Raw genomic sequence first — 22864 nt, 5'->3', positions numbered from 1 at the left:
GGATAGGATCTGGAAGGAGGGCCCTGTATTCTTCCTGTAATCTTGCCACAATCTTTCTATGAATTGAGAATTGTTTTAAAGCTTCTAGTAAAATCAATTTTTTAAAGGGACAGTGTGCCAAAGCACCACTTTACTATAAATGTCCTTCCTTTGCTTCTGTTTCTGTGGATAGCCTTGGCAGAATACTCCCAAAATAAAAGAATTTGAGGATTCCTTGGGCCATATTTATTTTCCCTTTCCCGTCTCCATTTTTTTTTTTTTTTTTCTTTTCAAACGTGAAACTGAAACTGAATACTTTCAGAGATTCGTTAAGGAAATCAAACTATAATTACTGGTGATGTAGCATGAAATGTGGCTGCCCACTTAAACCAATACCAATCTGTTTGGTTTTGCCAAGCAGAGAGTTACTAGTTAACAAACCAGCCATTTTCTTCAGCAAGAGGACTAAAATGATCTATAGTGATCTGTGCTGAGCTCAGTGGATGGGAAGACCATGCCTGATCTTGGCAGACAAAGGAGCTGACCTCCAGGTCTGTGACCCTTTGCAGGCTGCTTTGCAGAGGTGCTGACCATGCTCCTGCAGAGGATGAATTTGGTTTGTGGTTGCACCATCCTTTGCTTAAGTGGAAGTGGTGAGAGGCAGCTCTTCTAAGTTGATGTAATGCTATTCAGAGGTGTAGGAGGTGGTATTTCACTGCTGAGGATGCTTGAACCTCTCGTCCCCACCTCCACCAAGACGTGGCTGCTAGTGGAATGCAAAAACCTGCAGGCAAGATTTGGGTGGGGAAGCACTGGGTAGGTTGTCCTGACCTAGCTGATGGGCTACAGAAATGTGAGTCCATAAGCCTTAGGTTCTGGTTCCAGGTCAAGTAGAAATCTCCTGTTTTGCACAGCCAAAATACTAAGGCTTTGCATAGAAGTATATGCCACAGTCCTTGCTGGGTTTGTTGCTGGTAGTGGGTGGGGATGATTCTGGTTTTGGTTTTTTATTTAATTTGGTTTGGCTTTATATGAAAAGCCTGGAGTGTATCTGGATGTACAGGACTGTATATTTCTTTTATATTTATTTTGGAGGCTGGGCCTGAGTTGCATTTTTGATTTCCCTGAGTTGGGAAACTGAATCTTATTTTTCCAGGAATACAGGGGGGAGGGTAGCAACAAGAATCAATGTGTTAAGCCATTAGCCACCAACTGCTAGAGTACAAATATTGACAAGAGCAAAGGTTTGGTGGTCTTGCTTTTCTGCATGAATATCAGCAATCTATCACACAAAGGCTGCCTGCACTTCCAGGAGGCTGTACCTGTGTAGCACGATTATTGCAGAGTAACAGGGAGGTGAATGTGGGACATGGCAGCACAGCTTCCACTCAACCTTCCTTACCCAACATCTTCTTATGCAGAGCTCTGCCTTGCAACACAAACATCATGCATAAACTTTGCTGGTCTAAAACCAGCAATTTCCTGCGTTATACTTCCTCATAAGGACAATCTTGTAAGCTCATGTCTGATCATTTGGTTATGGATCTCTGGTCTCTTCTTCAAAAGATCACATGCTCTAAGGGACAACCCCCAGGAAGGATGTTGAACTATGTTATTCACATGCTAGGAATAGAATAGCTGTGGGAACTAAGCATTTTTCAAAACTGAAGCATCCTGCAGTGAGATCTGTGAAATGGATGGTCAGTGGGCTCTGAACAGGGATCTGTGAGCAGAGAAGTAAATGGGAGATTCAAAAATCTTGTCTGAGAAAGGAAAAAAAAAATTTGAAAACTTTCCACTGCTGTTCAGTCTGGCTAAGCTCCATGAGCTTGCAACACTGAGTCATTATATAAGTTGAATCACTGGATGCCATAGGAAGTTTCAAATCCTTACTGATGACACCTGCTCAGAGCAAGGCTAGAAGCCGGGGTGCTGGAGATGTCTGCAATCTGTGAGACAGGTACAGCCAAGGAAAGAAGTGTAATCTTGGTCCATCATGCTGCATATCCTCAGCCAAACTGCATACTCATAGTCCTTTCTGGTGCTATCATTCCAAAGCTGGTCATCCTCTGCAATATTGTGCTGTCACCTCTTTTCCTTCTGAAAATCATAAATCACTTTCTGCATAAATCTAATTTTTTACCAGACTCTGTAACACTCAGGAACCATTGCTTTAGTCATCCTTCCTAGGAGCAGTACTGCTGTGACTGGTATATACATATCTGTGTGCAAGTAAATATCTGCAGAACATGAAAGAACTTCATTAATTAAGTCTTTCACTGGCAACAGTTTAAAGCACAGTTCTGTTCCAAACAGAACTGTTAACATATTTCCAGCAAGTTCCATTCCCACATAGTCATACAATCATAGAATGGTTTGGGTCAGAAGGAATGTTAAAGATCATCTAGTTCTAAACCCTCTGCCATGGGCTGAGACACCTTTCACTAGACCAGTGTCCAAGTTTAGGACAAATTTGGGGAAAAAGAGCTCCAAAGGGCCCCCCCCTCCTTTTCTTTTTTACAATTCCTTTCTTCACTGAGCTCAGAAAGAATTGTTCTTTTGTGAAAATGGAAAAAACTTTTTTATTAACAAAAATACAAAAGAAACACTCCCCCAACCCAAACCCAGATGAGACGAACCCAGCCGGTCCTCGCCGGGGAGAGCGGCAGAGCCTCCCAAGCTGACCTCCAGCAGCGGCCCCCGAAGTCCAGATCCTTGTCCTCCGGAGTCGGTGCAAATCCCTGGAGCAGGGAGAAGGGAGAGAGGAGGAGGGGCAGCCGGGAGCAGGCCCAAAGCAAGCCCAAGACAAGCTAAAGCGAGCCCAAGACAAGCAAAAGCAAACCCAAGACAAGCCAACACAGGGGCACAGACAAAACAGCTGGGGGAAAAGGGAAAAAAAACCGGCCAAAGCAGCCAGGGGAGGGGGTCACAGCTGAGCAGACGGCAGAGAGCAAGACACAGCCCACAACCGAAGCGCAGCAAGAGAGAGAGAGCCAGAAAACACCAACCTAGATAAAACCATCCGAGGGAGGGACCGGCAGCTGCATGGGGGAAGCAAGGAGAGGAACCAGTCCAAACATCAGCCCATAACAACCAGGTAGCTCAGAGCTCCATCCAGACTGGTCTTGAACACCTCCAGGGATGGAGCATTCACATCTTCTATGGGCAACCTGCTCCAGTGCCTCACCATCCCTGGAGAAAAAAAAATATTCCTAATATCTAATATATATAAATATATATAAATATCAGTTTGAATCCACTCCCTCTTGTCCTGTCATCACATCTTTTAAAAATCCCTCTCTGTTTTTCTCATAGACTCCCTTCTGCTACTGGAAGGCTGCAATTAGGTTACTCTTAAGCCTTCTCCTCTCCAGGCTGAGCAATCCCAACTCTCTCAGCCTTTCCTTGTAGCAGAGATACTCCACCCCTCTGATCACCTTGATGTTCCTTCTCTGGGCTCCCTCCAGCAGGTCCCTGTTGTTCCTGTGCTGGCACCCCAGAGCTGATGCAGCCCTGCAGGTGGGTCTCAGAGCAGAGCAGAGGGGCAGAATCCCCTCCCTGCCCTGCTGCCCACGCTGCTCTGGATGCAGCCCAGGGCACTCTTGGCTCTCTGGGCTGGCAGTGCCCATGGCTGGGTCATGTCCAGCCTCTCAGCCAGCAGCACCCCCAAGTCCTCCTGGGCAGGGCTGCTCTGATCTGTCCATCCCCAGCCTGGGCTGATGCCAGGGGTTGTCCCAGCCAGGTGCAACACCAGCACTTGGCTGTGTTTAATCCCATGAGATTCCTGTACACCCACTTTTTGAGCTTATCCCTCTTGTCCTTTAGATGTTTCAACAACACCACTCAGCTTGGTGTCATCTGTGAATTTGCTGAGGGTACCCTCAATCCTTTGTCTATGTCATTTATGAAGATATTAAATGACACTGGTCCTGAGGGACATCACGTGCCACTGATGTCCATTGGGGCCCTCAGTGTTAGCCTCTTCTGGGAGCCAGACTATGTGTGCTTAGCCTGGCAAATGGCTCCTTGGCATCTTCATCTTCCTAAACTCTGGACTTGGAAATCCATTATCCAACATTTCCTAGTTACTTTTATTTTCACATCATACATTTTTTAATAGATGGTTTATGTAGCTGTTTTAGCTACTTTGTTATTGTGCATTTTATGTGTTATATTCTTGTTAGCAGAATTCAATAAGGAAAATGTCTATTCTTCTCCTGTGCTTTGCTGGCTTTCAATCTGTAAAGTTAATCGCAATATTAAATTTCTTTTTCCCAAAAATGTCTTCTTGAATCAGCTGTGGTATGTCATGTGTTACCTGTCAGATCTCAAAATGACATTGTGTCTGAGTGGTTTGCAAATGACAGCAGGAAACTGAGTTTCACTCATTTTGCTTACCTGTTACATTATGGTCAGTTTTGCCCTTTTCCCTTAATTTTCTCCTGGGCAATCAGTTTCTTGGGGAAATCTTGTGGCTTTAAAAAGACATGATATCATGTCTTGCTATTTATAACTGCTCAGGCTTGTGTAAGCAGGGGATTTATTTAAGGTCACAGAGAGTGATGAAACTATTTGCAGATCATAGGGATGGTTATAGGGACAGTGAAAATGCCCTTCTTTCCACTGCCATGTGTAGATTCCCAGACCTGCAGAGGACACAGAGCATTGTGAAAGGAGACTGCAAGAGCACAGAATGAAAAGAGGTGTAAATGCAATGGATCACATCATCTATTCAGGTTAAAGCAGCTACAAACAGATCAGATCTTGAAGCTGAGGTAAACGGCCACCAGCAGCTGTTGTGTGGACATGGGTCAGATAGTAAGAGCTAGGGAGAGCTCACATCTGTTGAGCTGTAGTTTAGCTCTTTTCCTCTGCCCTGCAGCAGGTAGAGGCAGTGGGTGACCTCCTGAGGTCCTTCCCTGCCCTTGTTTCTGTGGTTCCAAAAGCTACTGTAAATAGTTCTTGTTGAACTCAAAAAGCCATCAGGAGAAAGATAATGACTGTGACAAGACCATTCAGAGCTCATGCACTTGTTTTAGTTTGCATAACTGAAGCAAAGATAAAATAGAGTCAATGATGCAGAGCTCTATTTGAAAGAAAGTCTCACAATTATTTCCTGTATTTGTGAGATGATGAATAAACACAGAAATGGATGCACTTACATAAAATAGATGAAATAGAGAGATACTCAAGTGAAAAACTACCATCTTGTTAGTTTAGCTACTTTCCATAACAATATCAAAATGACCTAGAAAAGCAGCACTACTAATCCCTTCCCTGCTTGGGCTCTCAAGTTCCACTAAGTAAGCTTGTCCTGAGGTAGTTATTACCTGTTACTGCACCATTGTGGAAAACAGCAGTCACATTGGACTAAAATGTGAGTAGAAGTGCTGGTTGCTGTAATGCCCATTCAAGTAATGGTGTGTGACAGAACAGGCAATTATTGTCATTTGCTGGCCTTTATGAGTCACTTAATAAATAAAGACAACTGGCACCCAGTGCTATGCCCCATAGCATATCTTACCAAAAGTGGACAACACAGAACATTTATCTGCAGAATAAGGTGTCTTATGAATACAAGGCACACCTCTAATGCTGAACAGGGCTTGACTGGACTAGTACCTGCATGGAAAATCCTTCTGTGTACAGGAATATTTGTCTACTCTGAACAAGACTTCAAAGTGTAGTGGTTGAACAGCATTTATCCCATTGCATGGATGCTCTTTACCCAAAATGTAAGTTAATGCAATTTCTTCTCTTAGGGCCAGATTTGAGCAGGGATTTACGGGGAGCCTGAATTATCCCAAGGTCTGTGTCCCAAGTGTATGGAGCATTACTTGCTAGGCAGAGACGTCTTTCATTTCACCTGTAGGACCAAAAAGGTTTGGATTTTAGCCATTTGTTTTACAAGTAGTTTCCCTGGCTAAATTCCAATTAGGATGCCCCCATTCCTTAGAAGAGGGAAAAGAGAACTTGGAAGACATGAAGGATATCCTGTTGTGAAGACCATAGATGTCTTGAATTTAATTGTCAGCTTAAAATAGCTTCCCTTTGTCACATTGGCATATCAGAGTTTCTGTCTCCTATCCCTGGATTTTAAAGGAAAGAGAAGGATTGGTGACTGTGGGTAGGGAATAAGTCTACTTTTCAGAGAGCAATCCTCTAAAGGCATCTTGAAGAATGCCAGGTGTTGGAGGTTCTGTTGTGTGAAAAATGGTGGTATAGAGATGATAGTGGAAAAAAACCAAATGACTAATGGAGCTGTGTGGCTAGACATATGGACTATATTAAGGATAGAGAGAAAAAGTCTGCAGGGGAGACACTATAGAATTTGACAGGTGACTGCTTGAGGTCCTAAGTGATAGTTGAGTTCATATGATGGAGTTGAGTGAGTGTGCTGGATCTGTCTCTGCCTTTCATAGCTCTGGATCTAATTTTACATATTAAATGATCAACCCAGTGTGTCTGGCACTGAATTTGTAAATCCATGCCTTCTATTTCAGTCAGGCATGACTGGGTGAACAACCTCTATAACCAAAAGGAATGACATGAATAATTCTTCCTTGAAATAAGGTCAATGTTATCCCCATGTAACTTGAGCTGTGTGGAAGGAACAAAGACCTACATCAACCGGGTGCTATTAGCAGTTCTGGGTGCAGATGCATAAGTCTCAGCTAATAATTGAAGAGTCATTATGATTATCTCATTTTTTTCAAGAAAACAATATTCTTCATAGAAATGTCTTCCAGCATCAAATTCACCTAGGAGAGAGAGAAATTTTGTCATTACAAAGCAACTCTCATATTATGCCCTAGTGGACATTTACTAAAAAGTTGCTAGTATTCATATTCTGCTTGGTCTTTGTCATCATAAGCCTAATCTTTTATTGTCATATTAAAATGCAGTTTATATGATTTTTTGGTTGGTCTCTATTTCTTTATGTAATTCTGACTTACCATTTCAGTATATAACATATTTGATTTACTATTGTCAGCTACCTTTCCTACATACAATATTTTCAATGTAAAAAAAAGTAGTAATAGTGGATACAACCTGCTGCTGTTCTCAGATAGCATCAGAAGGGAATGTTTTGGGTTTTCTAAATATACAATCTCAATCTAGTTTAGTTTATGTGGAAAACTTATTTTGTCCTTTCCACAAATAAAATGGACAAGTCTGTAGATGATTTTTTTCTACAGAATGATGGAGTAGCACCAGTGGCAATAAAATAGCAAAATGCAGTACATCTTTCTAGTAGAAAATTACAGTATCTTTAACAAAATGAACTTGCATAGATTTTTCTTTGATTGTTGAAAGTATCCTGCCTTAAACAGTAGGCAATCTCTTTGGAAATGCTTAAATTACCAGTTTCACAGCCATTTTACACTTCTGCTCGCTGTCAATATGAGTTCACAGTCTGCACTATGTCTATCTAAATCTCCTTAGTGAAAGGAATGATAAGTTGGGTGTATTGCATTGGAAAACCTACATTATTTTCTTCTGCTTTTCCTTACTTAACTGTAACTGTTCTCAGCACAAATTGAATAGCATAGGGAGGAAAACTTATCTTTTGCACATGCACTCATTTATCACTCCTATGCGACACAATTTTGTAAACATGCCACCAGCTTCATAAACACAGGGTTTAGAAAATTGCTTGTTGAAAACTTACGATCTACTACTGGATCATATTCAAAGGTTATGCTAGGTAAATATAAGGCATCATGAGTTCTTGCATGAAAGTTCAGAAAACAGTATTCCATGTTGTGAACCTTCTCAGGTTACTCAGGAGAGGCCATCTAGAACAGTAGCTGGTCTGGAAAAGGTGTAGAGCAATTGGTACTGCTGTGTTATGGGGAACACTTTCTGTAACTCCCAGATTATCTTCACATCATTATATTTGATTATTCTGGTGAGATTACAAAGACTGGATAAATGAAAGCAGATGGAGATGTGGGTTTATCTCTTTTACTCATGTCACACACTATTTGTTGTTAAACTGTTCTCATCATTGGAATCTGGCACAGGTCATAGAAGAATGTATTTGAGTAATCTTTTTAAAATTTATTATTGATTTACCTATATTTTGCCCTGGTTATGGAAATACAGCTATAATCAATTATTTTTCAATTCTGTTTCCCAGTCCTGGGCTGCTATTTCCAGTGATAGTAATAAATTTATTTTTATTTTAAATCTAGCAGATTGCACAACTCTGGTTTTACTTCACAGTCTTTATATGCATATCTACAGCCATTAACAGCAGATTTCTGCTCTTGTATTCTAAAGACAGATTTCTGACCAAACTCAGCAATCATAGAACAGAAGAATCATACAATCAGTTTGGTTGGAAAGGACCTTTAAGATTGCTTCATGGTGTTAGAATATAACTAAAAGTCAATTTCTTATCCATCGAAAATAAGAGATAGGAGATAAAAAAGGGTTTAATAAGAGAGATATTAACATGGGTTGGAAAGAAAATTCCAGATATAACCATTTATAAAAGTGAAGTGGGATACATTTGATTTTTGGGAACTACAGTGAACAAGATCCTTTGAACATTTTAATTTATACAAGACAGTTTGTATAAGCTGACTCCTTTGAAGATGTAGGAATTAAATGCACATATCAGCTCTGTTTTTCTGAAGAATTCAATCAATGTAGTTTCTTTAAAGCCAGTGATCTTTTTTATTTTTTTAACCCTTCTCCTTCTGGTGACAGAAAATATTTTAATGATTGGAGAATTAGAAATCAAAAACTGACTTAATGTCTTTTTCTTTCCTAGCCAAGCTAGTGCTCTCCTAAATAAACTGTTCTGCATTTTCCAGGGTCCTGCCCCCACAGTCCAACGCCAGGTAGTAAAAATGGAACTTGCATACCCTAACTCTATTTAGACTGTTTTTCCAGAAAAGCAGCTCAATCTGATCTCTGAATTTAACCTCACATCTAAACAATGCAGAATACTGAAACAATTGACTCTTTAGCCCTAGACTTAGTGATCAGAAATTCCCTAGATTATTTTTGCACTCCAGGGCTGCTCCCACACAAGATTCATGGGGACATGAGGAAGATTCAAGATGCTAAACAAACATATATATATATATACATATTTACATGAAAATTATATTATTCCCCAAGATATCTGGTGAACTAATATTTTCTTCTAACATCACTAATTAGGTCTTGAAAAATTTCTGTGGTGTCAGAGATGTTATTGCAGAGCAATATTGCCAAGCAAGGAGGAAATAGTAACAGTGCTTTTGTTAATTTATCAGAATGGAAGGCTTAACCCTTTTAGTGTTAGAACAGGGACAGGATATGGTGTTTTATATTAAATATTTTCATTCATTTCAGGGTGTTAGTGCTTTTACCCTGGAAGGAGTTTTGGCACAAACTGATTGGACAATTCACATGGGCTTCCTTTCATTATGATCCCAGGTATAAATGGCACCATATCAAAAAGATGAATTTTTGATTAACAGAAGGACAACATATCACAGGTTCATTGGACTAATCTTGCTTCAGTCTCTAGTAATAAAACTCAGAGGAAAGTCTAGCTCCACAGACCACAGAGAAAAAAAACCACCTTTGATACAAGTAGAAAACGGTAATGGAATGTCATTTTCAAAAGTATATACAAACAATGCTGGTGGCCACCCAATCAGTTTTGCCTGGGCTCCCCACAGCCACAGAGGGACCCTGCACCCTCAGCCAGTCCTCAGGGATGGTCTTGAGTTCTGTCAGCACACCAGCTCTCCTCATAACAATGGGAGTGAGGTTCAAACACTGACTTTTGTTTGTTTAACCTATTAATTTATTTCTCTGTCTCATCCCTGAGCATACCATCACCTGCATGGGTGAGGGCTGAATAGTTCAGTACGTTCCTGCTGTTGGGTCAGCATATGTGCTGCTCTAATGGGAAGGACTCTGGGAGTGTTTATGCCCAAGGGTGGAGAACATGAGAGCCTGAGAGGAGTAAAGCACAACTGCTTGTGAGTGCTATGTTTTCAAGGCAGATGAACAATTTGGTGAATCTGGTCATTATGTTGGCCAACAATGAAAGAAAAAAAAAACCCAGGTGCATTATGTCTTTGGAGCTATGGATTTTCAGCAAGAAAATGTGCAGGAAGACTAGAGTTCCCACAAAGATCCATTCCAAGCTCCTAATTGATTGTGGGTGCTATTTTTAGACATCCTCACCCACCTGCCAGGGAGATAACCTGTAACTCCCATGTTAGCAGGTTACTGGGAGTGCCTCAGTACCGTCAGCCTGGGGTGGAGAAGAGCATTAGGCAATTCAGGAAGGATTTGGCAAAGCTGTTAGTAAGGACTTCTCCCTGCCCTAATCACCTAGCTGATATTCGTGATACTAATCAAGATAATAGGTGTCCCTGCTTGTCTCTCTTCTTTTCCAGTCTGATGAAATGCAGTGCTCTCTTCCTGTTAAGGAAGACAAGTGGCAGGTGATCACAGAGGGTGTGGAGCTGTTCTGCAAAAAGTCAACAGGCAGGAGGGTATGGCTTAAGTTCAACAAGAAAAAACACATGAGACTACCTCCCCTGTTTAGTTTTTGGTACATAAAATTTGTGAAGTTCACTTTTGGCATGTGGGACTTCCATTTTGGGGGTCATGGGGAATGCAGCACTAATTTGAGAGCAGGTGATCATGACATAAAGTGATTGTAAGGCTGCACCCTGGTGCTTATCTCTATTCTCTCTATTGTTGAGAGATTGTTCTCCTATCTATTGTTGTGTTTATCACTGACAATAAAAGGGCATTGATTTACAAAACACTTGAACTTTATTAACAAGGCATTGTTGTAAGATGATGAAGTCCATTGAGAGTTCCATAGGAGGAGGAGGAGACTTGATAGAGTGTGATGTATGTATTTGCTGGTGGCAATGATTTGCATGTCTGGCTCTTATAGGTCTAGGCTCATCTTTCCTGCCATTGTCAGCATATTCCTTGCTGTAGCTACAATAGTTCTGTCTTGTGTTTCCTTGTCCAGATTGCATCCAGCTGCATGTCTTTCAGTGTTTTTTTGCCATTCCAGCTGGATGGCCATGGGAAAAGGAATCCAGCTGCCACCCCTTGTGAAGCTCTAGATACCGTAGTATTCACCATTTCTGTTGATGTTTTGTTGGCCTCTGGATATAAGATTACAAAATATAGGCTCACCACTCTTTTTTCCCCCCTCTCTTATGGTTCCAACCTTGACCAGAAATTTTTCAGAGAGGTAGTAAGAGATTATAGAAATTTCCTTCCTGAGGTCATGGGTGAACTGGAAAAACAAAGAATGGATAATTGTTCCTAGTTGTTTTATTTCCCCCACTTAAAAACATATATTTAAACCTTTATTAGAGCCTTGAAGCAAACATTCCATTTAAGGCCTTGGGTGTTGAGGTGTTTTTGTTTCTTTTTTTTTTTTACAGTGCAAGATCAGCATACTGTAAAACTCCTGGGAATACAGATCTAAAGGGACAGAGAAGGGTAAGCAGAAGTATTTAATGACAGATGTTAAACCATTCCAGACAGAATCCTTGAGGGAGTATCTTTCAAGAGAAATCCCTAAGTGTCAAGACACAAGCTGGGAAAATATTAAGCAAATATATTTTACAGCCTTCTGAAGAGCTGCTGGAATAATACTGAGGAACGTTTTCCTTTCTTGCCACATTCAGTTTCCTCCTGTGTGCAGTGCTGACAAAATGTTAAGCATCTTGTGAAATACTGCTGTTAAATACATGAGTGCTAACAGGTTTCCATAGCTATAAACTACTCACTGCCTCCAGTGAGCTGTTTAGAGGCTTCTGCCAAAAGGCTGCTGCAGCTCCCTCCCTCTCCAGTGCCTCTGCACTGGGGGGTCAGAGCAGACTCCCAGTGGCTGAGAGGCTCCATAGAGCACTGTAACATTATCCTGTAGGTGATGCCACTTCTTCCCATGCCCTGAATAAATACTGGCTTTGCAGTACTTCTGTTAATACAGAGCATGGCCTGAAACGTGCATGGCACAATCCACTAGTCAAGTCTGTGAACAAACAAGAGAGTAGGTGATGCACACACAAGACAAGTTTATTTACCTGTGACTGAGTTTGTAGCAGAAAAAAAACAACCTGTTCTACTTAAAACCCATGTGTGTTATCTGGGAAATAGTGCAATTGAATTTCTGTAAGTGATCTTAGATGCCTTCTCTCTTATTTGCTTATATGTGTGCATCACATTGCACACCACATGTAACATAGCCAGTAAATGTGGTTTGCATGAATCTATCATATAATTTATTCCTCTACTTTTCTATATGATGGCATTACAGAAAATCAGTTTTGTTGTAAAAATATTATATAATACACTTGATATTATTTAAATATTTTTCATGAATGGATTGAATCACATTTAATTGAATCACATTTAAAAAGATTTATTGTGTATTATATTACTGAGGTGAAAATGCTGCCTCCCCATGCATGACCACCTTTTGCTCTTGCATTCAGCTTTTGGCAGTAATTAGCTGCCTTTGGGTATTATATGAGGTAGAGGAGACTACTTGTTAGAAATTACTGAACTGTTGCAAAAGAGGATTTTAGTGAGTTTGAGGAAACATATGATCTATTTTCAGGAAAATCTTTGGGGTTTTGGGGGTTGTTTGTTTGTTTTGGATAGTGGAGAATAAAAAAAAAAAAAAGTCTTGCCAGAGAGGAAATGGAAGATAATTTGAAAGCATGTGAATGAGCTGGAAGAAAGATAGGATTCCCACATTTTCACTCATACATGTTTTCATCAGCTGGGAAGGTAGGGACATAGATGCTTACTCAAAATTTCAGTGCAGTACACATTAATTTGAATTCAAGGTTATTCTTCAGGAATTTGACAGAGCATGAGTTCCAAATATTTAGCTGAGTTTGTTTCTTGTGAAGTAATAAAAGTTCAGGCATCTGAGTGAAATTCTGGGCTCTGCCTCTGTGTTGGGGTTGGATGTGGAACAATGCTGGACTTTCAATTTATTGTACTTTGTCTTTCTGTCCAAGACAATCCATGATTTCCTCTCTGCACCTAATTGACCACGTAGTTCATGTTCATTAACAGGGAATAGAAGTGGGAATGTAGCATCTCAATGTAAAAAGTCTTCTAATATCACTTTGTCTTTGAATTATGGATAGCAGCATTCAAAACACTTACAGACACTTGACCACAGACACTGTGGGATGTGACCTGCCCTGAGATGGCTTTGTCAATGTAAGTCACCATTTCAACTGCTCTGATGTGGCCCATTGGGAGGGGTTTGCACTACTAGAAAAGAGCGTGCCAAAGAGTCAGCAGGACCTGTCAGTGCCAGATAGATATGGGTGGGATGCACATACATTTCTACTAGAGCAAAGTAAATTCTCATGGCATAATTTCCATGCTCAGATGAACAATTCTGTCATGACTGCATTACTTTCTCAGCCATGACCCTGCAAAGCAAACTTATTTTCCCTGACCTTTAAGACCTTTTGAAAAAAAGACCTTTTGGATCTCAGAGCATAAAATAGTACACAGTTTAGCTATTATACATCTAAATATACATGCATGCTGAGATCCAGATCTTATCTATGTTCTTTGCTTCTTAGTGCATAGTTCATTTGCACTAAAATGTGATGTTGATACTAGACAGATTAACAGGGTGATCCAGTTTTCTAAAATCCACCTATCCTTATTGATGCTGTATCTACTCCTGGTCACTTAATGATATACATACACTCAGACAGCTTGTTGATGAAACAGCAGCTTACTTTAAAGACTACCTTTAAAATGTTGATTTATCTTTTCTGTATTTCATGGAAAAGACAGAAGTTTATAACAAAAACGTCAAGAAAAAAAGATGAACATGAATCAATCCACTCTAAGATCAATACACTATAATCTATTGATAATCTGGCTTCTATAAAAGCAGCAAATCTGCTTGAAAAAATCTCTAAGACTTGACTGAGGTCACATGCAAGATTTCAGTGGATTTCATCAGGCAGTTTGCTCTTGCTTATAAAGGCAGAGCAGCTCCTGGGATACAACATGACCTTAAGAATACTCTCCTGTAACTGCGGGAGAGACTCATGCCTAGATCAAGCCTAAACAAAGAGTGTAATCAGCCTCTAAAGTTACAATGCAATGTGGCACAGATCTCTTCAGGGGATTCCTCACCCCCAAGCCAGAGGGCATCATCAGTAATTCCTAGGTAAGTAAAGGTGCAGTCATTTGCCAAAAATCTTCATTTGCAAAACATAAACACCACTTTCTTCCTTAGGGAAGGGAGAAAAAGAACAATTTTAAAGATGGATTTTTTTTTTGTTCAGATCACACTGATCATTCAGAGCACAGCAGTGCAGGTAGCAGCTCAGATGAAGTTTGCATTCACAACCACACAATGGGAAGGCAAGTTTCGTCATGGATAGTCTCTATCTATATTTCTTCCATGCATCCAGAAAAAATAGATATTTTTCTCAGAGCAATAATCATGTAGAGGCTCATTTAGCACAGACATAAAGCCTTGAAGATCTGCCTGGATGCTGCAGCTACCTGTATCTGCTCGAATTATCTTAATCTAGGTAAATCTCCACTGAAGATATAGCTGCTCCTGTCTGGTTTCAGCACCCACATTCCCAAAGGTGCTTGACTTCCTTGAGGTTGTTTTTGAACCCCCATTAGTTTTTGGCATTAAATAGCTACTCACCCTCTGACTCGGAAATCCCCAGAAAGGCAATGAAGAAACTGAATTGATTGATCTGTTTATTAAGTAAGAATGACATTTTGAACTCAGTCTAATTACTGCAATGTCTGTTCAGGAAAGGCAGTGCAAAAGATCCCTCATAAAAAAAAGAACAACAAAACTTTGGTTACAAAAATGTCCCTCTTTGAAGGAGAGATTATGGTTGCAATATGCAAGTGTTCTATTTGAACATACTACATCCTGACAGACTAACATTTCAAAATCAAAGTGAAAAAAACATTAACATCAACCTCTGTGGAAAAATTATGAAAAAACATGAATTAAAGTCAATTAATCCATTCTGACAATTAATTAGGAGGAACTGGATCCTTGCTTTGAGTGGTAGGAAGATTGGCTTGTCTGCAAAATCATTGCTTTAAATATATGTGAATGAAATAAATGGTCAACTCTTTTGGTTATGATATTTTTCACTACTTTTGCTTTAATTAGGCAAGAAAGTAATTATACAAGGCCTTTCTCCATTAAGCCCCCTGACAGATCACCATCTTGTGCCTATAACATAAATTCCATTTAAGGAATTCCACAGGACACAAAAATAATTTCAACACTTGCAAAAAAATATATGGGTGGTATTTTTCCACGGTACTTGTAATTCCTTTAAGAGTCTTCCTTTTTTTTTTTAAAGAGTCTTCCTTTTTTAATGCACTAGATTAAGGCCTGAATTTTCTTTTCTGCATTGCCTTTAAAATGTTTTGCTGGAAAAGGACACTACTGGCTAGTTGGAAACAGCAAAGTATGTTTGAAAAGGCAGGTTTTAATTGCAAGTACTGTTTTTTTGCTGAGTTGCAAGCAATTTGTGAAAAGTTATGTCATTTGGCCAGCAAAGAGAGCTGGAACCTCATTTCAGAGGTGGAAAAGCCTTGTGCACACAGCTCTAAACAGGACAAGGACTTTTAAGAAGAGTAGCATAGCATTTGGCTAACATGAGCTGAAAGCTGTGCAAGTCTGATCAATAACTACTGAGACTTCTGCTGTTAACTCCTGACTTATCAAAATCATCCAATAACATTGATTTTTGTTGCTATTATATAGCTGGGCAGCTTGCTATCAGTGCTTGAGCCAGAAAAAAAATTGCAGTGAGAAAAAATATTGCTTATCCGAAAATCAAATGTGCCAACAAGAGGTAGCCACCCACAAGATCCTCAGAAATGCATGAATGTCAAGATTTTGATTCAATTTTATTTACAAAATGAAGAAAGTCATATTTTAAATAGATCAAACCCTGTTCTCTGCCATGAGGGTGTTTAGAACTTTGTACAGGACCAACTAACTGCAGTTTTGTTATATGGCTGGCACTACAACTATTTATGTGTATAAATTATCAATTTTATAACTTTACTTGAAAGTGTATTTTACATTTTATGTGGTCAAAGTAAAACTTAGGCACTACTGCTCAGAGTAACATCTGGTAAATGTCCTACAAAATAGATGAGTTTTATTAAAAGAATTAATTTAAGAGAGGAAAACAAATCTTTTGTGTAAGTTTTATTAGCAAGCTATTCAGAAGAGAATTTAGGGAACAGTATTTTCATGGTTCTGCATTAGGAGGAAAAATTGCTTTAATTAGGTATGGTAAATGATCAATTTTGCATGCTATGATTAGGAGGAGAGCTCAAGTAATTATATATAGGGTAAGATGTCCAAGTGCTTGAACATCTGTTCCTAATCATCAAACTTACAATATAGAAAAAGCTTACATTTGTATTAATTTTGTATTACACAAACTCAAATCCAAAATATTTAATTATAATTGTTATGTAAAAATGTGAATTATATTTTTACTAATATGATTATGACATATATTTTATGAGATTTATTATCTTTCTGATGCAAAAAAAGTGTATATTTTAGTATAAAGAACCTGTACTTTTAGGATAGGAATAAAAGGGCAGAAACACACTGCTTTAATTAACTTAAGTAGTCTAGAAACATTTTAACTTCTCACTCAGCACTTTAAAAAAATAAAATCTTCATGTCTGTTTATTTATTTAACTCATATCATATCTTAATCTACAGAAAAAATGGAGGACCATAATTCTTGAGAGATACGGCATGAGATGTAAAATGTATGCTTACTAAGTTGCTTAAAAATTTTCCTCTCATAGGTAAGAACCTCCTAAATAAAAAGGCAAGGAGATAAGATAAAGCAAATCACACTCCCCTATGTTGAAGACTATTTTTGCATTTATATTGACCAGAAACAGGTAAGAAGAAGCAGAATTCTGATTTATTGTCTTATAAGGTTTTTTTATAAGATTCAGCAGCTTTTAAAAAGTCCCCCAGAACTGCAAACTACACACACACACACACACACACACACAAAAAAAAAAAAAAGAAAAAAAAAAATCCAACAAGAAATGTCCCAACAATCCAACCCAGACAGCTCTACAATCTTACTGGCATTTCAGTAACTGCTGAAAATCAACTGTAATTTTTCTTGCCAGCTAGAGATTTCCAGAAATTAAATTTGCCTGTACTGACAACAGGACAGTGACGACTTTAATTATAAAGCCCAGACAATAAATGACTGCTCATTCATTAACTGATAGAACAAGAAAAGTGGCAAGTCTGATCCCTAAAACTGTCTATCTTCAAATATCCTCTTGTTTTGATTTTTGTTTGCATCACATACTTATTTCTTGTTTTCCTTGGGAGCTATGGGAAAACTAGAAATGTGAAAACTCATCAACTGCAAAACAACAGGGAAGATATTTTAAAGACTTTATTTCTGGAGTTCTTCTTCATCTATATTAGTGGTCAGTTAATGTCTTTGAAAAAGAAAATACATAGAAAAGATTTTGAGATCTGGTTTTATCAGTAAAAGTCTCTCTAATATTGAGAATTTTGATTTCTTGTCTGTCAAAATTTACGTTTCTGACTTGTTATAATTCTCTGGCTTGAAATCCCTGGCAATGCAGTTAACACATCTATGGCTCCAGTCTTCTGATCAAAGGATCATGGATTATTTTTTTCTGGACATCCTCTATTTTACTACAATGCCCTGTTTGGTGCAGACTTATTTCTCTGTCATCAGGATTTGCTGTTTAGTTCCAGAAACACTGACATATACTTGGGAGAAAGGGATATGGTTTGTAGGGAGGGACATCTACTTAAAAAGAAGTTACTTTAAAATTAATCATAATGCTATCTATTTAATTTATTTATCTATTTAGTTTCAAACATAAGTACTTGCATTGGATACATTTCTTACCTGATCAATCCAAATTAAAAAGGTAAGACAAACCTCTCTAAAACATGGATGTATACATATGGATATCTAAACACTCAGAGACCTACAAAGATATTAACAATTCAAAATTCATTGAACTGTTGTTTTACAAAAATATTTTACTCTCAAAATTTATTGCTTTTCCTTCTTTGTTCTATTTACCACATTGAACTTCTCCATTTACATAATGAAAGTCTCAATAGTTTCTTTTTTTACCCTCATAGCCATACTTAATTCCAAGTTCTTGATAGTATGACACTTGATAGCCATAAAATTAACTGCCTAGTGCAATACTGCCAGACTGTGCATGAAGTGCATTTGCTAAACAACTTTGCTCTCCTTGGATTCTATTCACTTGCTAACTCTCTGCAGGACAGTTTGGAACATGCCAAGGCTTCTCAAGCAGCTGAGACACACCACAAACACCCATTGCTCTACAAGAGATGCACCACAGGTCAGTAAAACTGCAAGTTTAAGGGCTGGCATTCCTCAGGGGCTGCTGGAACAAGATAGGAGCACTTAATCCTATCAGGAAGCTGGAAATCTCACTTCCCAAAGAGCCATCTTTACACCCAGACTGCTTTAGGAAAACTGATAAAACATTTGATTGTGGCTGACAGCTAGCTGAGCTCCCTTAGCCATAACAACATTTATCGTGTGGTTTTTCCCAAGATGAGGATTTGGAAGATACTGGTGCATCAGATACTCAGCCCACTACAAACAAGGCAATCTTTAGCAGATGTTTAGACTACTCAAACCCTACCTGGAAGTTTATCACACATTAACTAACTCAAACCTCATTCAGGCTGTCTGGAATGGAAAGGAAGATACCAATGACAGCTGAGCTATCACAGAATGCCATAGGTTGAAAGAGACCTTAAATATCATCTAGTTCCAAACCCCCTGCCTTGGGCAGGGGTGTCACCCACTACAGCCTCATCCAACCTGGCCTTGAACACTTCCAGGGATGGGCATCCACAACTTCTCTGAGCACCCTGTTCCAGTGCCTCAGCAATGTTACAGTAAAGAATTTCCTCTTTACATCCAGTCTAAATCTTTCTCTTTTAGTTTTAGTAATTTACCCTTGTTCTATCACTAATCTGCCCATATAAAAAGTTCCTCTCCCCCTCTTTTAAAAGCCCTTGCTAGGTACTGGAAGGCCACAATGAGGTCTCCCCAGAGCCTTCTCTTCTCCCAGCTCTCAGCCTGTCTTCAGAAGAGAAGTACTCAGCCCCCTGATCATGTTCATGCCCCTCCTCTGGGCCTCCTCTAAGAGGCCCATGTACCTCTTGTACCTCCAGATGTGGACCCAGCACCCCTTGTGGGGTCTCATGAGGGCAGAGCTGAAGGGCAGAGTCAGCACCTCAGCCAGAGAGCTGGTGTTCTTTCTAGTCTATCAAACTGACCACTCCTGCCAAAGGAGTCAGTCCCAATGGTTCCCATCCTTCCAGCACATCTCACTGGACCTAAGATAATTTAACTCCCTAAATGACTCTTTATTTTTTGCTCAGAATTGCTTTTCTGCCACCTCAGCAAAGGAGATCAGCCATCAAAGAATCCAAAGTGTGCCAAGCAAGTGCCAAAGAGAGGTGTGGGGGGAAAAGGTGCTGAATGAGCTGTTAGGTCAGCTCAAGCCATGACAGGTACCTTTGCCCTCACTCCTGCTTTCAGTGTGACATAATATTAAGGGTGCTGACAAAGGAGCTCTGTCAAGTCTTGTGGCTGCAGTTGGAGGAGACATCACACCAAACCATGGCTGCTCTGCCAGGAGCTGATACCTGCACAGCAGGCAAAGGAACAGTACAGCTGCTGCTGCCTCAGCTATTTCTGTGTAAAACTAAGCCCCCAGTGAAGGTGGATGTAAGGCTCTGGACTGCACTTCTGAAGGGGCTGAGGCAGATACTCACATTCTCTTCTGCCACTACTGCAGAAGAGAGGTTGAAACCAGCAGCAGAGGGATGGGCAGGGCAGGTGGGGTTAGTGACCTCTTAAGAAGTCATGGCAAGGTGTGCTAGCACTAGTTTGTCATCTCTGTACAAACACTACCTGCCCCTTGGCCAGAGGGGTTGTAGAACTATAACAACACTGTCAGAAAAGCACCTTCTGTGAGCAGAACTTCAGTTATTGTCTCACTAGATCATGAGACCTCAGCTCTACAAATCGTGCTATGAGGTACTAAGAGTACAATTTTACAGTTTCTCACTGATATAAAGAATACTCTTCCCTTCTTCCCTTTCTCTTGCTGGGGCCTTTGGACTTCAGACCTGGCACTGAAGTAGTGTGGCTGGCTTTCCAGCAGGAAAAATCTGAAAAAAAGACTCAAAATGTTTAAAACTCTCTGCTCTGAAAAAGTGTGAAGCAGTTCATCTGTAAATTCTCTTGTCAAAAAACCATCATTAGTGTATAACAAATATCCAGGCTTGACTGACACCAATTATTCTAATCCTCTAAAACAAATCTCCTTAAAAATCATTCTGCCAGCATGCTAATGTCCTGTTTGTCTGCTGAGCCCTAATGTGTGCCATACAGTGAAAGCAACAGATATGCAGGAATGAGAAGTTTTCAAAATTAGATGAAATAGAAAGAAAACACAGAATTAATTTTAGAAGCGAAAAAAAATCTATGTTGTAAGAATAAACAGAGCTTTACATGGCAGAGGGATTGCTCATATATAATTGAATGATGTAGGATCTTCAATTAAAATATGGTGACACCTTAAATGCCTGTGATGCACAGCACTGTAAACAAACTTTATGCATGTCCAAAAGTGCAGGTGACATTGTGAATTGTCTGATTTCACACCTTCATGCCTTTGTGCCCTATCTGACACTTACATTGTGCATGCTCTGTGATAGCTTTGTTTGGGGAGCAGTGGAGTGGTCACACAAAGTGCTGTGGAAGGCTCAATGTCTGGTTCTGTTCCAGCTCTTGTTTTTCTGGGTAGTTCTCATACACTATAGAGTACTCTGAGGACTGCTTTCCCTTTTTATTGACAAGTTCATGGCTAAGCTGGGAACTGCTACACTTGCAGCCCAGAATCTCTCGAGTCAGCTTTGGGAGTGAGAGAACTCTTGCAGAGTGTCTGTGGGCTAGGCAGGAATGTGTCCTTTCTTGGTTGTGATCAAGGTGATGTGTGATAGAGGCTGTGATTGCTCAGGTTACAAACTCTTTCCAGTATAATGATGGAATGAAAACTGTTTCTGTGTGCAGTCTGTACTGATGGAGAGTTTCTAACCTAAGCAACCACAATCTCTATCACACACTTTCATTATCATCATGCAAGGGGCATTATCATCATCAAGGGTCAAAGAGATGAAGTAAAACAGTGCCAGTAAATAAAAATAAATAAAATCACTACTCTTGGGGTTTGCTCCTCCCGATGTTTTATCTCCACGTGGAACAGTAGGGCACCTGACTGCTACTGCAAATGCTAGTATGAAAAGCACATCATGCTTCAAGGGACAAAACACTGTCCACCAGAAAACCTGATTTGCCAACAAAGGACAGTGAATGCCCTCCTGAGGAAGACTGATCATCAATGCTGGAGGAATAAAAGTATTCACAACTATGTGAACATCACTCTGCAAGCAGGGCTGTGGACAGTTTTCTAAGACAAATCTCCAACTCTCTAAGGTGACTTTTTCTGATGCATATCTGGCATCAGTCTAACTCAAAGTTACAAACTTTCAAAAGGAGAGAAATAAAGCTGTAATGACCAACCTCAGCTACTGCCAACAGGCATATCCTGACTTGTCAAAATGGCATCATTACACTTGATAGAAAGGCTAAAAGTTCAGCATCTACAAATACTTGATTCTAGTACAAGGCTGTATATTTGCATGTGTGTAAACAAGGGGAAGAATCAAAGAGTTTTTGGTACATAATGGTTTTTACATAATAAAAATATGTGAACAGTACAATAATGCATCAACAATATTTCCTAATGTATCCAAATTTCATAACGTTGAGATTTTGCAGTTGAACTAATCTTGCATTCCTTGCTGATTATGACAACTGCTCTTAACATGACTGATTTTTCAGATAAGCATTAAGGGATTAATAAGATTCAGAATTGTATCTTATTAATTATAACCCCACTTTAATGTGAAGTGTGTGCATAAATTAAATAAGGTCCTTTGACAGTACATAGCTCACCACATACGAATTTATCTGATGTAATATTGCTTGGCTCTCGACAGAGCTGTCAGGAATAACTTTAGAGGATTAGACCTGTGCTTAGCGCTATGCACTGAGGGGTAGATACACTGGATTCAAGGAGAACAAACGTGGAATACGTGACCCACTCCTGCATATGCCTGGAGTTTGCAGCTCCAGCAGCATCAGCGCACCGACTGCTTGTAATCCCGTCGGGATTCGCGACGTAAAGGGGAAGAAAAGAACCAGCAGAGATTTTGCCTTTTTGGGGGGTGAAAGGTGCCGGGTTCCAGCCGTGCCGTGCCGGCACAGACACACACACGGACCCGCGTCCTGCGGGATCCCGGGCGGAGCTCTGCCCGCGCTGCCATCCCTGGGGGTGCGGCGGGGAGTGAGTGTGTGTGTCTCCGTGTGTGTGTGTGTGTGTCTGTCTGTGTGTCTGAGTGTCTGTCTGTCTGTCTGTGTGTGCGCGGACTCCGCGGGGCCGCGTGGGGCAGCACAGGTGTCCGCCGAGCAGGATGGATGGATGGATGGATGGATGGATGGATGGATGGATGGATGGATGGATGGATGATGCCCTCGGCACACGGCCGGCTGCGGGGCTGTATCACATCGGTAATTCACAGGCACCGGCCGAGGCACGGCCGCCCTGTCCCGCCCGGCTTGGCCGCAGGCAGCGCCTCTCGGCAACGAGACTTTGCTTTGGTTTTGGTTTCTGTGGAGGCTTCTCTCGTTTGTTTAGCAAA

This window comes from Erithacus rubecula, assembly GCF_903797595.1.
Source record: "Erithacus rubecula genome assembly, chromosome: 6".
Classification (NCBI taxonomy): domain Eukaryota; kingdom Metazoa; phylum Chordata; class Aves; order Passeriformes; family Muscicapidae; genus Erithacus; species Erithacus rubecula.
This window is presented reverse-complemented; position numbering follows the sequence as displayed.